This window comes from Miscanthus floridulus, chromosome 4 (assembly GCF_019320115.1).
Source record: "Miscanthus floridulus cultivar M001 chromosome 4, ASM1932011v1, whole genome shotgun sequence".
Taxonomy (NCBI): Eukaryota; Viridiplantae; Streptophyta; class Magnoliopsida; order Poales; family Poaceae; genus Miscanthus; species Miscanthus floridulus.
The window spans coordinates 100,001,083-100,018,790 of record NC_089583.1 but is presented as its reverse complement, the minus strand read 5'-3'; positions in this window follow the sequence as shown (position 1 = coordinate 100,018,790).

The following is a 17,708-nucleotide window of genomic DNA, read 5'->3' as shown; positions in this document are numbered from 1 at the left end:
AAGTCCGGTTTGAACTAATGACAAGCTTCTTCACACCTCTTGTAAGGGTTATCTTGCCAATGTTGTACTTGTCACTTGTTAGCAATCCAAAATAAACCAAGTACTTGGGTTCACTAGCTCATAAACAAACTCATGTACTACCACTAGATCAATTAACCATACAAGCAATAGTGGTAGGTTATGAATTTAAGTGTTTCATTTGTTATGCATGATTCTAATATGCATGTACTATACGTACTTAATCACATACTAGTAAGGGATGAAAATAATCATGCACATTACAATGATACCTTTGCTATCTTGGAGTAGATGATAGTCACATAAATTCCAATTTATTACTCCAATAACAATGTGAAGTCCAATTTATAGCTTGGTGAAGACCAATCATCATAGATAGAGTCCATTCTTCACCCATATGATTTAAGAACCACTAATGATAAAGTGCACTTTCTTGTTGTGGTTAACTTGCTTCTTATTCATCTTTGCTTGCATGAGAGCATCAATGTAAGAATACCACTTGAATTATCATGACTAGCTCTCTTTTGGATGTTGTTTGCTTTTCTTGATCAACCCTTTTGATTGCTTCAACTAAGCATCTCAAATGTTCCTCAGATCACCACTTCCATATTAGCCTTCCAAGCACCACACTTGGTTTACCTACAAAAGGCGGCACACCCATACAATAGGGAGATGTGACCTCTCTCTAAAGAATCATTCTTGACACTCACTTAAAATATCTTGATTGATTGATCTAAGTGATGGACTTAACTTGATGAGTAACCATGAATCCTTCTTTAAGTCCTTTTCTTTCTACTTATTTAAGTCATTTTCTTTCTACCAAATGATCTCCAATAATCTCTAGAATTCAAACTTCATCTACGTCTTCATCTTGAGCTTGGTCTTGATCTTCAATTTGAGTACCAAATGTGTGCCAAATACATTCCACAATCAAATGGTCTTGTATTCTTTGCTTGTCATGCTTCTAGATCATCTCAAAACCAAACTTAGATACCTCAATCACTTATAAACATGTTTCCAACTTAAGGACCTTTCAATCAAAGTGACTCTTGATCAATCCAATAGATATTGCTTTTCTAGCAGATTCTGTACTCTTCAAAGAAAAATCTATATCTCTCAATGTATAGATCCAAATACCACGAAATTTAGCAAAGTTGTGATTAAATAAGTCATCTAGCAGCTATAAAATTTTGGGCTTCATTTTACTTCTAGATTACTACCAGATTCCAATTCTTCCACCACTGCTACATGCTAAAAACTGCTACACTATAGCTGACAAGATATACTCCAAAACCAAAGCATCTCTTATCCAATTCTTATGAAATTTGTACAACATCTTATACCATAAGTATAGAGCATGCATACCAAATTTTAAGCCAATCCAAATATATATGATTACTTAAACATGGATAAGATCACAACTCACTCAGATTTTGCAATATAAGATAGATTTTAATTACTTGAGCTATTCTTCAACAAATGTGAATCAAACTTGAAACTAACTTGTTTGAATACTTTCACAAGACATATATCCATTTAATCCACTTACTCAAAGTCATCTCATGAATTTATCCAACATAAATTAATCCAAACTTGATTACTAAGCTATTTATCCATTCAAACATCTCATAGCAAGCAACATTGCATATTTATCCAATTCAATCAACTCATATGCACCCAAATAAAATGATCAACAAGAGATATACCTTGGTTGGCTCATGGTCATCCAATTAACAAGCTTCAACTCATATTTTTGCAATCCATCAAATATATCAATAAATCATCCACAATATGAATGTTGCACTTGCATGTTGATAGCTCTTGGGCTTCACTATCTTGTCATGGCATTGGGATAATAATCATCACTTGTCAATACTTGGCTCAATCACATGATCAACACAATGAATACCACTTGAACCAAGCCTCCAATGCCCATGGTATATACAAACAATTATTCACTTTTTGATGGTACCCAAACTAGTTTGGGTCCTCTTAAGTTAGGAGCAATCATACTTAGGCATAGCCTTAGTATAAGTAGCGGGATATTTTGCAATTGCAATCAATGAGGTACCATTGCCATCCTTCCTAAGCATAGAATCATCATCAATTGAAATAGGCTTAGGGAAGTTACCTAGGGGACATGAATGTACCATGTGTCCCCTTTCCCAGTATGAGTAGCACTTTTTCTTTAATTGAACCTTCTCTTCTTTGCTCATGTGGTGCTTCTCATTGCCTTGCTTCTCCTTGTTTGCTTGAGCCTTCTTCTCAAGCTTGATTGGGCAACCCAAAGCTAGGTGACTCAATGTGTCACAACTATAGCACATTATGTGAGCCATCTTCTTTATCTTCTCTTCTTTGCTCTTGCTCACTTGCTTTGCATCTTGATTCATCCTTGGGCACATTGCTCTTTCTCTTGCTTTTCCACCCCTCCTTGTTTTCTTCTTCTTTATCATCAAATCATCACCCTCTTCATGATTGATCTTGATTTGCTCTTGGGGTGTCTTCTCTTCTTGCTTAACTTGTGGCTTTGATTGAGGCTCTTCTTGTTGCTTCGCCACTTGCTTGGTTGGGCACATAGAGGTGAGATGACCCCATGTGCGGCACTTGAAGCACTTGACATGCTTTAGACTCTCTTCTTCCTTCTTCAACTTGAGCTTTTCTTCATTGGGGCAACCATTTGCAAGATGTCCCACTTCATGGCATTTGAAGCACATGAAATGAGATAGCCTCTCCTTTTCTTGCTTCTTCATCTTTCTTTCTCTTTTTCTTTCGCCCTTGGTCATGCTCTTCTTGTTGAAATCGACGCCACACTTGTCACCATAGCTTCTTTGAGTCTTCAACATATGCTCAAAGGTGACTTGAGAGTTGTAGCACCTCTCTAGCTTGTTGCTCAAATTCTTTACTTCACTTTTGAGCTCATTGTTCTCCTTCAAAAGGTTAGTCTCACAAGACAAGGAAGTAGAACAAGCTTCTCTATATGAAGAACATGGCATAGCTAATAATTCATCACAAGAGGTGGATACATTCTTCTTGCCTACATCACAAGGGTTAGCAACATTATGTGATTGATCAATTGACCAATGTGATGAGCTCTCACTAGTTTTAGTTTTTCCATTGGAAAGCTCCTTAGTGAGAAAAGCATGGTCTTGTATCAAATTATCATAAGCAACACTAAGTTCCTCATGAGACAATTTTAGCTCCTTATGTGAACAAGTAGTGACATAAAGTAGATGCTTTTGTTTTTCACATGTGGTCTTTAGAAAAGAGTTTTCATTTTTTAATTTCATGGTTTTAGCCATCTCTTTTCTAAAGCCTTGATCATCCTACCAAATTTATCTAGAAGCTCTTCATATGAATCAAGATCAATCACATTTGCATTAGATACCTTGGTGTCACCTTATGACATGAAGCAATGTGATGTAGCGGATGAGCTTATAGAGACATCACTCTCATATTCATCATCATCAACAACAAGTGTGCATGGAGTAGCATCATCATTTGCATCACTTATGGCATCATCATCAATCTTGTCAAGTGATCTTATGATATGATGATGATCATCATCACTTGACCATGAGGTGGAGCAATCTTCCACAATCATCGAGTTGTGGCTATGCTCAACATCCTCATGTGCCTCCTTCTTGGGCTCATCATCATCATTGAAGACCGTCTCATACTTCTCATTGAGATAAATCCAAATCTCATGGGCGGTCTTCATGTTTATGATCTCACCATATATGTTGTTGGGTACATAAACCCAGGGTCCCTCATGGACCGACTTCCCAACAAAAGCTTGGCCCAAGCAGACAACACGCAACTCATGGGCCGGCCCAAGTATCTGAACAAACAGGCCAAAAGGGCGATCCAATCACCGACCAAAAGGTCTAGCCGAGGAGTGACGCCTGTTTTCTGACTCTGGCCTGCCTCTCTGACCGGAGGGCTCCCTTCAATCTCTAGCCTGCCTCCAAATGGCCTCTATGACCGGAAGGCCTAGCCAAAACACTACTTCTGACTCCGACCCCATGTCTCTGATTGGGGTACGTAAAAATCGTTCTCACTGCTCATCTTCGACTGGTGTGATTAGAATCGACTGGGACCAACCGATCGGAGACGCCCACTCGGAAGGGACTAGGGAACGAACAGGGAAAGCAAGGCAAGGCGTACAAGTTAAACCACGGTACTAGGGACCGTACCCTGTACACCTGCAGAAATAGTATTCTGCAACCTCCCTGACACAAACGGTGTTGTAGGCGCTGACATTTTCCTCTATAGTATTATGGGACGCCTACAACTCTCATACAGTAAGGTCCCCCATGTGCCTTTGGGCATCAACAGTGTTGTGGGTGTTAGCTTTTACTATACTAGACAAACATGGTAAAAACCCCTTGCACGCCTCAGATATCAACAGTATGGCAGGCACCGACGTCTACCATGCTCGAAGAAGACAACACCACCACCCACGTACATATGACATTCAACAGTATTATGGGTGCCTACCATCATCATGTACCCACCGGCATGGGTAGCAAGGCTTAGAAGCATATGTACTCTCTCACCCTCACTTGTAAGGTCATCCCCTTCATCTATAAAAGGGGATACGCTCTCTCCCAACATTCAAGTTATTCTAGATTCATTAGATCGATCAAGTTCACTAGTTCACAACCACAAAATCCACCAGGTTTGAACCTCAAGCACACGCTTGAACACTTAGCTCATAGCAGAGCTTCTGTCGCTCTCGGCCCTTCTGACCGGGGTCTAACCGGACCTCTTGTATCCCCCATCTTTCTCCTTCTTGTTTGTAACCCCACTACAAACTTTGAGCACCTGGGCTTAGGAATAAAGTCACCAACCGACTCAAACTGGACATAGGGCACATTGCCTAAACTAGTATAAACCCTATGTCATTGAGTGCTAGGCCACCTCTGATCACAACATACGGCAAAACTATAAATATTTACTTGTTGGTCACTTTCTGCACTGACAATTGGCGTCGTCCGTGGGGAAGACGTTGTACGTTCAACACTTTTTGGTCATCGGATGGCCACTTTTTCACCACCTTTGCCATGGCGGACTCTGGCGAAATGATTCGCTTTGGCTCACTAGAATTTCCCACACTCCCACCTGTTGGGATGTGGGTTCCACCCATCTTCGAGCCATCCCAGGCCATCCTCTTTGGAAGCCTAGACTTCGTCGCTGACCAGTTCGACGTCCTACACCTCCATGGGGAGGCACTCATTCCGACACCCGTCGGAGGGGCGCCCCCATCGACTTCGAGATGCATGACTTCAATAATGAGGCATCTGTGCTTCATTCCGAGCAAACTCTCTGTCAAACCCCACTGTAAGTAATGTACATGCTGTTATTTACTTGCTATTCTCTATCTTCCGCTGATCACCCAGAGGAACCCCATTGTCCCCACCACGACCGCCATACGACTGGTTCCCCTATGGCCTCGCATCTCCCGCGGATACGTATGCCCGGGGGCTTCGAAGGATGTCGGCGCCGCCCCCTCTCACGTCCGAATTCATGGGGATGGTGAGCTATGCTCCCACCGATTTCCTCGACCTCATGGACGACAATGTTGAGAGTGATGGCTCCATCATCGGCGACGTGGCACCTAGCCACCATCCGTCTCGGGAGTGTGCTATGGCGGACACTCTAGGACAGCCACCGGTGGTAACGGAGTCCTTGTAGACTCACACCCCTCTGGACCCTCGTGCGAAGACCCCTAAGCTCACATGGGAGTATGGCGAGGAACTATGACAACAGTGGCTGCACCAGCCACCAACTGCACTAGCATGCTCGGTGCACCACACTGCGCCCCATGCGCATAGACCGATGGGCGGTGCCTAGGGTCACACCTGTCAGGTCCAGCGCAACACCATGGATAGGGGGGATGATCCCCCACACTTCGCTCAGGCCAATCAGTACATAACCACTGTGGCAATGCTTTTGCATGGCCTGCCCGAGTCGAACGATCCTCAGGAACAGGCAATCCACCGCAACCTTTGGGCACTAGTGGAGATCGCCACCGTTCAATAAGCGGAGTGCTCCATATTGCAACACCAACTCGTGGCCTCACTCCCCACTAGGGGAATGGTGACGCAGCAGACGAGTTGCTCCACTCGCTCACCACTACAACCGCCGAGCACGGCACAAGAGGTCGCACCTGTGCCTCGTCTTGACTGGACAACTGCTCCGCACTGACCACCTGTCTACGTGTGGCTCTAGCTAAACCAAGGTGCACATGGCAGCGATCGAAGTCCTAGCCCTAATGGCTCGGGACCACAGACCTTTGTCCAATGCCTCCAGCGAGCACGCGTTCCCGCCATGCTCCAATGAAGGTCGTGGCAAAGGCAAGGCCAAACGCTAGGATCAGGACGAGGCCCCTCCACGTAGAGGGGGAAAAGAACAGAAAAGATTGCCACCAACCGATCAACTCCACGTTGGTCACCACGGCTGATCACACGGGCAAGCAGCCCCAGCAGGACCATCCGGGCTACTTCCACGAGCTCGTGGAGAGCCCGTACACCAACCACGCCTACCTTGTCAAACACCTCTACAAGAACTGCGAGCTCCTCAAGCATCTTCTGCGATAGACTGGCGGGCTGAAGGAAGAAAAAGGTGTAGAAGCAGCGACCAAGAAAGGGGGTGAAGCGGACAGGGATCCAGACGACTGAAGGTTGAAGTAATTCGACCGGACGTCTACCGACTGATGGACGACAACGATGACATTTCCACCAAACGCTTGGAATAGCTATGTCATTTTTTCTTCTCCTAAATTTCAGTCTTACCATTATTTACTTAGCGTTTGCTCCTATAAGAGTGCCCCGACCCAAACACTTTTTGGCCCGGGTCGCTTGGGGGGCTCTATGAGGGTACACTACTACCTCTCTTTCGTTTACTATCATATGGTGAAACTCCTTCTTAACCAAACAAAAGGGTAGTTCATTCCTTTAATTTGCCTTATGTAGCTTTGCGTTAAAACATTCTGACTGATCGCACCCCGCCTTTCCTACAGTTACGAGAAGCTGAGCCTCACTGAGCCACACCCTAGGCTCCCAAGGTTGCAGCCTATAGGAAGAACTGGGCAAGTACAAGAAAGAAAGAATAAAAAACAAAATTATGCTAAGGGAAAAGCTAAGGAACGAAGGGGACAAGCTTCCCTAAACGGAGTGACTCCAACACAAAAAATGAAACCGACTGTAGTCATTAAGTACACAAGAATGTTTACATGGGGGCTCCCCCATTAACTTAATCTTTTTACATCTACTAAACTTCTTATGCTTTACAAACTATTGGGGTGGCTCAGCAGCATCTGCTGTCGGTACGACCGGTGAAGGCGCGGGCTGCTCACTCCCCGATGGGACAACATTCGGCTCAGTCAAAACCGAGGCAATGTCCACTTCCGACCTAGGCTCTGTACCATCTGTAGCCTGGGTGACATCCTCCCAACATATGCTTCTAGCCATGTCTTCATGGCAGATGTCCATCACCCACTACGTGGAGACTTGCTCTGCCACCAACCTTGCGTGCGGTAGCAAGCTCTCCTCGAGCGTTTGGATGTCCTCCATGCTCAAGCCATCAGCATACCGCTGCAGATAGTGGTGAAGTCCAGGTTTGGGTGGACACCCCCAATGCTCCGTAGAATAGCCCACTTATGATAAGATCCTAGACCACATCTGGGACCTCCACCAGCTGGACAGTGGGAGCGCTAATACTTGGCGCTGACCCGAAGACCTCTGAGACGACAAGCTAGTCAACGTTGCAAATCTGATCAAGTTCCCCCTCAAGAGCACGTCGCCCTTCATGGGACTTGGCCAGCTCCTCTGCATTCTGGCTAAAAGTCACCTTGACCGTCTCTAGGTTCTGCTCCAATGACTTAACCTTTCCACCTAGCTCTAAAAGAAGGGCGATAAGATCAGAAACAGGCTAAAGGAAGAAACCAACACACTGAAAAATAGAAGAGGTACGTACTGACGTGGAAGTTCTCAAGGTTGGAGAATTCTAATGCCTGTCGGGCCACCTACTCACGTAGCCGGGCGCTCGCCTCCTTTGTCCCCATCACCTGGCCTCAAAGCACGAGCACTTCCTGGTCTGCCTTCGACCGGGCCTTTTGCTCTAATTCCAGGGCCTTCCGCGCCAACTCTAGGGTGTTCCGCTCCGACACCAAGGCGCTCCGCTCTGACTCAAGGGTCTCCAGGGATTTTTGGAGCGCCATCTCAGTGTCTGCCAGGGATGTCCGCAACCCCACCTCAGTCTCTACCTAGTGGGCCTTTGCTGCCTCAAGCACCCGCTCAGTGGTGGTCGCCCGCTCTGCTACACGCTGCCCCTCCGCCCGCACCACGGTTGCCTTAGCCGCCTGGTGCTGGGACTCACAGTGGGTGGACTCTAGCTGATGCTCAAGCTCCACCACCTAGGCATGCTCCATTCGGAGGAAGCGGGACTTGCAGGATGACATCTCCTTTAGACCCTACGAAAAGCAAGCATGCTGAGGCAACCAACAAGATATTCAGAGGTCAAGGACAAATATGGGAAACTCACCTCCACGGTGAGCTACAGGTCGACCTAGACTAACTACTAGGTGGACTTAACCCACTCCTGGGTGTCCTTAAGCCTCAAGGATAGGTTGGCAAGTTCGGACACCGTGGCAAGTCCTTTCCCACCAAGGATGTCTCAGAGCTAATGCTCCTAGGAATCCCAAAGGACGAACTGCACCTTTGCCAGGTCCTCAGGTGAGGGCCACTCTAGGTCACCCTCCAATAGCCCACCGAAGGGCCTAGCCTCTGACTGAACCACCGCCAGCTCCCACGACGACACCGGTAGCTCCACCATGTCATTAGCCTCATTGTTGGATGGGATATCCACCACCTCGGTTGTGCGGGCCACCACCAGGCGTTCCGACTCCATCCCGGCCATGTCTCCCCCTAGCGCCTTTAGCTCTGACTGCAAGGGTGAGCTGTGCAGCCCTCCACCTAGCGAGACAGGGAGCTCAGTCTCCCTCTCCTCTTCCACCATAGCTGGTGGAGGAGGGGCTAGGAGAGTTACCTCTAACACGACCTCCACCACCAGCACCGGGATCACTGCCAATGCCGCCGCCGCCATCATACTCAATAGCAAAAGATCAAAAAGAAACAAAGAAAAAACATACTAGGAGGTACGTGGCACGACTCTAAAGGCAAGACTCAACATTGATGGGGCTATAGGATAAGCACCGCTCCTAAGCTATGACCCTCACCCCCTCACCTCAGTCAGGGGTGGAGTCATCCCAACCAGCTCCTACCCGACCTGTGGGTTGGTGCAACCCTCGGCTTGGGACTCCCCGACCAGAGCAGTAGGTGGGGCATCCTCTAGCTATGAGTCGCACACTGGCGCTGATCCTGGTGACACACGGGTGCCAGTCCGCTCCTCGGATCGCCTGGATTGCTCGGCCACGTCTATGGCAGGCGGGGACAAGACCGGCAACGCCACCGAAGGGCGCGGTGACCGCGTCCGCTTCACCTCCCGTTCACCGACGGTGTCCACGTTCGCCATGTGCTTCCTCAGCACAGGAACCGCAGTGCGCCTTTTCGTATCTTGCTCATTACCAGTGGACATCGCCATAGGGTCATGATGCTCCGCTGAGGTCACAACGACCTCCTAACTTTCCTCCTTGGAGAAAACCATGTCATCCACATCTGTGGGATCCTCTGACTCGAGCTCTAACTCGATGTCGCTCCTACGTTCCCTGGCCTTCACACGCCGGTTGATCTCCTGCTCCTTCTCTTGCTTCCGCCAAACCTCCTTGGTTCTCTTTTTCTTCCTGGCATCCGCCGCCTCTTTCTGGGTGGCCTACCGAGCCATGCCCTCTAGTCCCTTGGGAAGGTGCGGCTAGGACTTATAAACTCCAAGTCCCTATGGAATGGGTGGCTCAAAATAAAAAAAATAGGAAATCAGAGGAAGAAGCACTAACTAAATAGAAGGGAGCATACCCATCTGGACAAGATCACAGAGTTGAATGGTGCGGGCTTCCCACCGACCTTCTCTTTGGGTTTCAGCTGTAGCACCTGGCCAAGGTGACTTTAGACCTCATCAACTAATAGCTCCTCTGGTGACGCGCGGTCCAGGTTCGTCGGGCCATTGTACTTCCATATCGGCTATGTCCTCTCTACCAACGACGTAACCCAGCGGTGGTAGAGGGTGTGGAACACCCGTACCCTGTCAAGGCCCTACCACATGAGCTTCCACAGCTCCTCCTCCATGATCTCCACCTTTTTCTTCTCTCAACGGGCACAACCCCATGACCAGCTATCCTGCTTCTCCAGTCTCCCACCGGTGAACACTGGGAATGGCGCCTCCACCGGATTGCTGATATAAAACCACTCCCCATGCCACCCTGGTTGGAGTCATAGGGGATGTATGCAGGATACGAGCCTCCCGTGCTCGGTTTCCTCTGTAGGGCAAAATCCCCCACCGGCGCCACCTCGGGCGGATTCCCCACCAGCAAAGCTCGCCCAGAGAACAACAGGCAGAAGAAATCTGCATGTGGCTCCATCCCGAGGAAGGCCTCGCAGATGGTGACAAAGCCGGCGATGTGCAGCACCCCATCAGATTGAGGTGTTGTAGCTCCAGACCCCACTCATTGAGGAGTCCACGTAGGAACTAGTGCGCGGGGTATCCCAACCCGCGCTCATGGAAGACAAGAAAGGAAACCACCTCGCCAGGCCAAGGTTGCAGAAACTCCTCCCTCCCGAGAGCCCTCCAGTGCACCACCTCCTACAACAGCAGAAACCCCTTCGTGGCGAAGGCCTTCAACATCGACTCCCTCACCATGGATGACCTCTAGTCCAACATTTCGCTTCAAGATCACGAAAGGATTTGCGAGTTTTTCTCTTCTCCCTCTTTTTTCTCCTAGAAACCACCGCGATTCTCAAGAACGCTCTCGGCAAGAAGGAAAAGGAAAGGAGGTGGCGGATGAGGAATAGACGAAAGAATAGGGTGAAAACCTTCTCCCTCCTCCTACTTAAGGAAAAGGGTGCAACGGTTGGGGAAGGCAAGCTGATCGGGGGACACAAAATGACAGAGCAAAAACCCCTCTCTCTTTCCCATTTAATACAGATGGGATGCGCCCTGACCGATGAGACATGCCCTACCCGACGGAACGGCACCTGATCAGACGGGTAGTGGCCTGGGCATGGCCCACCACTACCGCACGCCAACCACTACCACATGATGGGCACAAGAACCAAAGCGCCACTGCATGCAGGCGGCCCTTCGCTTCAGCAGGCAAGACTTAGAAAAAACCCAAAAATGGGATCTTCGCCAGGAGAGACCATCGGGCTTCCTAAAAGTCGATCGAACAACTTAGGAAAACACACCAAGGGATAGGTAAGGAGCAAAGGGATGCCCCATGTAGGCCATACCAACTCCATCACGAACGACAAGCATGGGTCCTGGTCGAACATTTTTTACTAGAGCTCTTCAAACCCCATCACTCGAGTCATCAAGGTAACACTACCGACACCCTCTATTTCTTTATAATCATTTCATATATCCATACATGCATTCATTCCATACGCTCGTGCCCCTAGACAATTCGGGCCCTAAACCACCTAGGGGCTCAGGAACTAAGCATCGCACATGCAGTGAAATGCATCACAATGCTACATGTTGCGTCATGAAGCGGTAGTTGCCTCATTCGACATGAGCAACGATTGACCTGGGTTCGAAGGCCAGCCCATGAAGGGCTCGAGGTCGCCCCACGTCAAACAGAGCCGGGGGAGAAAAATGCAGATGAGCCCCATGCGGCCCTTGCCCAGTCTGGCAGACAGGGTCATCTCAACCTCCTAAGCCTCTACCGAGCCCACATAATCTCCATCAAGGGGAGGCCATTAGGCCACCCGGGTCGGTCTCTGGAATGACCCAGGCATCTACCAGGTTGTAGGTAAAGGAGCAGTGGAATGTCATAAGAGGGCTATGCCAACCCCATCATGAACGACAGACCCAGATTCCACTCGATTATACCCATTAGCGAACTCACCGAGCGCGTCACTCGAGCCCGAGCGATCGGGACAAGGGACAAAACTCAGCCCCTTTGGTTGTGAGAAATCAAGGATGGGGTAATGCACACAACTCAAATTAACCCCTACCAAAAGCCCAATAGGGCTTGGGGGCTCAAGACACCAAACGCCTGGGTCTATGACCCTGAACTCGCCTCATCCGGCTACGCTTCGACTACACACCAAATGCCTAGGTCTGTGACCCTGAACTTGCCCCATCTGGCTACGCTTCGACTACACACCAAATGCCTGAGTCTACGACCCTGAACTCGCCCCATCCGGATCCAAGAGCCCTGGCTCACCCGATCCCTAAAACTAACTAACTAACTACCTCGGCTGCGCGGGCTACACCGAGGCCTAGATCCATGACTCTGACTCGCCCGATCTTGTGGCATGCACCGATGCCAGGACCCATGAGCTCCATCTTGTTCGATCCCTAAGACTAACTGCCTCGCCCGATCCCACGGCGTGCATCGACGCCAGGATCCACGAGCTCTGTCTCACCCAATCCCTAAAAAGCTAACCACCTCAGGCTGTGCAACGATGCCTTGGTTGGTGACTTCATCTTGACTAAAAAAACACGCACATGCTCGCTAACAAACACCCCCTAACGATTTTGCTCGAGTCGCCCAGGGACTCAGTGGCTAAACCCGTGGGTGCGCTCGCGCACACCCGCTGACAAAACAAAAACCTCCCCCACTGGCAACACGAACCCCCCTGGATGATTCTGCCTAAATCACCCAGGGCTCAGGGGCTACACCCGCGAGTGCGCTCACGCGCACCCACCATTAAAGACAAAAAATGCCCCAGATGATTCTACCCAAATTGCTCGGGGGCTCCTCACCCGTGGGTGTGCTCGCACGCACCTGCCATCAAAGACAAAAAAAATCCCCAGACGATTCTGCCTGAATCGCCCGGGGGCTCAGGGGCTCCTGTTGGGTTCATAAACCCAAGGTCCCTCGTGAACCAGCTTCCCAACAAAGGCTCAGCCCAAGCTGACAACGCACAACTGATGGGCTGGCCCAAGTATCTGACTAACAAGGCTACACAAGCCAAATTAGAGAGCGCAAATTACTTAGCTACACAAACTAAGCAATGTGACTAACAAGGTTACTAAAACCAAATTAGCCACTCAAGAGAGCTACTTCTTATGCTACACAAGCAAGAAGGCAACTAGCAAGCTACTAAAGCTAAACTAGTCACAAGAGCAACAACACAAGCACAATGTATATGAAAGTAATACAAACATGTGTTTCATGGAATGCAAACCACCGAGAAGATGATGAAGATAATGTTGACATGGTGATTTTCTCTCGAGGTTCACTTGGTTGCCACCAAGCTACGTCACCATTGTGTTGACCGCTCACTTAGTGGTCCGATGACTAATTGGCATCACCTGCCAAGACCACATGTCGGGCACCGCAAGAACCTACCCTAAAAGTGAGGGTAGCTCAATGACATGCTCAACTAGAGTTGCTCTTCACGATCCCCGTAGGGTAAGCACAATCCCCCTCACAAATCCTCCATCGGAGCACCGCATAATCTTTTCACGTGCTTCAACGGAGTAAATAGCCACCAAGCCATCTAGGAGGTGGCAACCTCCAAGAGTAACAAGCACCACTGGCTTGCAACTCAATCACCTAGTGCCACTTGATGCAACCTCACGATGCCATCGCACAAGAATCACACTCACTCGCAATCGAATGAAACCACTATGTGCACAAGTGAGTTAGAGGCTCTCCTAGCACTCCCCAAGCATGGACACTAAGTCCCAAGGGTGCTCAGCATCATCCAAGGCTGGCCACACACTCCTTTTATAGCCCTAAGGGCTAAAACAACCGTTACTTCCTTCACTGGGCACTTTTTGCACTGACCGAACTCACAGCTGAAGTGACCGGACACGTAGGTCGCAGAGTTCGGTCGTGCAGTCTGGTCACTCCTCGTGCGCCATGTGTCCTAGTCGTTCAAAGATGACCATTGCTCACCAATGGCTAGCTCCCACGTGTGCATATTCTTGACCGAACGCGCCTAGGTCTAGTGACCAAACATGCCGAGTCCATGTTCGGTCACCAACGCGCCTCTACACAACTGACCAGACTCACCTTTCTCCTACGACCGAACTTGACTCTCCTAAAGTCCGGTCACTTCCAGAGAGGTTCCAGAGAGCTCTTTTGATGACCAGACACGTCAGGTCATCACTGATCAGACTCTCAGTGTGTCCGATCGCTCCTGGATGCATTAAAAACACTAATTGGACTCTGTGACCCTACTCATGGGTGCTGACCGGACGCATAGGTCGCAGAGTCCGATCACAGACCTTTCAATGCTAAAACGGCTATAACTCTTATCTCTGGAGTCTGATTTCGATGATCTTGGACATTTTAGAAAGCTTACTCAGAGGGCTACACATCCCACTTATATATTTGATCCAAAGCATAATGGATCAATGCATAATTCCAAACTAAGGACCATCACAAAGTTCAAAACACACCAAAAAACCTTTCTCTCTTCTCCAAGTTGATCCAATTCAACTCCAACAACTTCTCCTTTGCAAATGTGCCAACACCACCAAGTGCAAGTGTGTTAGCATTTTTACAAACATTTTCTAAAGGATTAGTCACTCAATTCACCACGCCACTCGATCCTAGCAATGTTGCAAAGTTAGATCGCTCAAGTGGCACTAGATGATCGATATGCAAATAAGTTTACCCCTCTTGATAGTATGGCCATCTACCCTAAATCCGGTCATTAACTTCTCTACACAGCTATGACCGGTGAAATGAAATTCCCTATAGGTTATACCTTTGCCTTGCACATTCCATTCCATATCCTCCAATGTCGATGCAACACATGCACCAACATGATCATAAATGATATGATCCACTTTATATCATCATGTGACCTTGTTGGTTCGATCTTGACCTCACTTGCTCTTCTCCATTGCCTTGGTCCATCGGCGTGAAGTACTCACTAGACTTGCCCTTCACACTTGCAACCGGTCCATCAAGCCAAGCCTTGTCTTGATCTTCTCCACCTTAGTCACATGACTCAATGTCATGTCTCATATGCAATGAGCTCCTCCATCACATATATGAGCCTTGCAACAAATCCATGCCATCTTCACCGTCCTTGCATGAGTTGCTCACACACATGTACCTATGGACTAATCACCTATGTATTGCACTTAAACACATATTAGTCCACCTAGGTTGTCGCTCAATTACCAAAATCAAACAAGGATTTTTAGCCCGTCCACAAGCACATTGTGTGCCGGCCCTTAGCCTGCCTCGTTCGTAGCCCCTAGCGCACCACGCACCCAGTTAGCAGCCCCGTTGGTGGTCTTTACTGATCAAATCTGACCACCAATTAAGACACAAAAAGAGGAGAAATTAGCAAACTTAAACACATATGCATTTACTATTAACCAAGTTCCACATGTATTTGGAGAACATTATTTTGCAGGTCACAAACACAAATACATGGAAGAATTCACCAAAACGCGCTTCTCAATGCTGATTTGCGCAAAAGGAATAAGGGAGATGCCTATCAAATCAATTGAACTATGGCAAATACTCTAGTAGAGGGCCAGATAAAGATGAATAACCCTACGTGGATGCTAGAGTAGTAGTTGATAGCGTAGATGTGGTGTCTAGGCTAGAGGCTACCTTCATTTGCCTTGTACTCCATGGTTGAGGGGTAGATGGCAGATGGTGATAGCCCTATCTGTCTCTTGTAATCCCCCACGTCCGGGTACGACGTAGAGCTACAAGCCAGGCTCACTTGGTAGACCAGGTGCTACCCGGTGCCCGAAGTAAGCAAGTGAAAGTAGAGTTTACCTGTCCTTAGACCCAAAAGCCATAGGAATCTATCTCTACCCTTTTCAATTTTACCCTTGTGTTGTCCTTGGACGAATTATCTAGAAGAAATACCTCTGTTCCCTATGGAAAATATAATACCCTGAATACTTCCAGGTGAAGGCTACAACGGTAATTCCGTGCGCTTGCGGATTAACTTCTATAGACATTAAGAAATACTAACAAGCTTTCTAGCGTCGTTGTCGGGGAACGGTTGCCATATTTTCTTCGAAACTAGTTCGTCCTCGTATTTTATCTAAAAAACAAAAAAAATCTTTTATCTTTTCTATCGTGAAGCCAACTCCAAATCCAACCCTTTCCGCTTCAAAGGGCGAGTTCCCTGAGCCACCTTCTAAACCAAAGATTTCATCTGGCTGTGAACTCCGCCTTGGCTTATAGCCATGGTTCGGGCACTATCCTTCTCTAGGCTTGAAAATGAAAACCCTTGTAATCACCTGCTAGAGTTTGAGGAAATATGTTCATCTCAGGCATGACACAGGAAACACTAAGGTGGAAATTGTTTCCCTCCTCTCTTTTAGGGAAGGCGAAGCGATGGTACACACACACCGTAGAAAGTACGAATGGGGATTGGGATGAACTTAAGGACAAGTTTTGTCTTACATTTTTTGCCATGTCCCATATCATCTCTCTACCAAGGGTGATCCTCGACTTTGAGCAGCACAATGAGTCTATAGGTGTAGCATGGGCTATTTTTTAGCGATAATACATGCCGACCTAGACTTGTCTTTACTCGACAGCATATTGTTGCGACTCTTTTGTTTGGGTATCAACACACATGTTGACCTATGCCTAGAAATGACTGTCGGAGGCCGGTTTACGCACAAACCCATGATGGAACAACTTGAAAATTTCCTAGAAAGCTACACTTCTCTCGTCATGAGAAATAGAACCCTCCAGGCGAAAGTCATGTTGAGTGTTGAGGAGTCCTCATTAGTCGAATCCAAACATATACTATCCCTAGGTTTGACTTATGAGCCCTCACCCGAACCACGAACACCGAAGGAAACACTAATCCATCCTTTGGAGATCCCTATCGAATTCGAGGATTATGGCAATACCTTGAAACACTCTTGGCACAAAAAATACAAAAGGGAAACTTTCCCCTAAAGCAGAACCATTGAAAGAATGGTTATTGGAAGTGGAACATTCATCCAAAGCAATTCAGATTCTTTCACCTTCCATGACCATACCTTGTTCATTAAGGGGAACAATTATGGAATCCCTACACAACCCCATAGTTGGGACTAGTATCATGTTAGAATTCCTTACAAAAAATCTTTTAGGCAATATGTCGCTAGTCCCAAACAATAAACTCTTCAAAAGTCCATCAGGACTCATCTTTGAGTGTTGTGGGAGTGCTAGGGCCATGCCATTCAAAATAGAGAAAACCGAGGTTCATTTGGACTTCCACTTCTTTGCCATTCTTGATTTTGATCTTCTTATAGGCTACCCTCTTGAAAATCTTTTCCAAGAAGAACCTCTCCATGGGAGCCTTAGCAAAGAGTTTAGGAAAACAGTTTCCGCCACTCGCCTAGAAAATCCCATGGCAGAGCATTATCCCAACCATAACCCGACCAAGGAGGTGAAGTTCATTTTCCCATTCATTTCACCTAGGCTTTCTAGTGAAACTAAACATCCATCGCCAACCTTGCTCGAACGTAAGCCATATCCCTATGGCCATAAAACCATTGTTCTTGATAATGATCAAGGCTCAATGTTGTTTCCACATGATATATCTCTTGAGAAGAAAAATTGTTGTGCCATGGACAATCTTAGA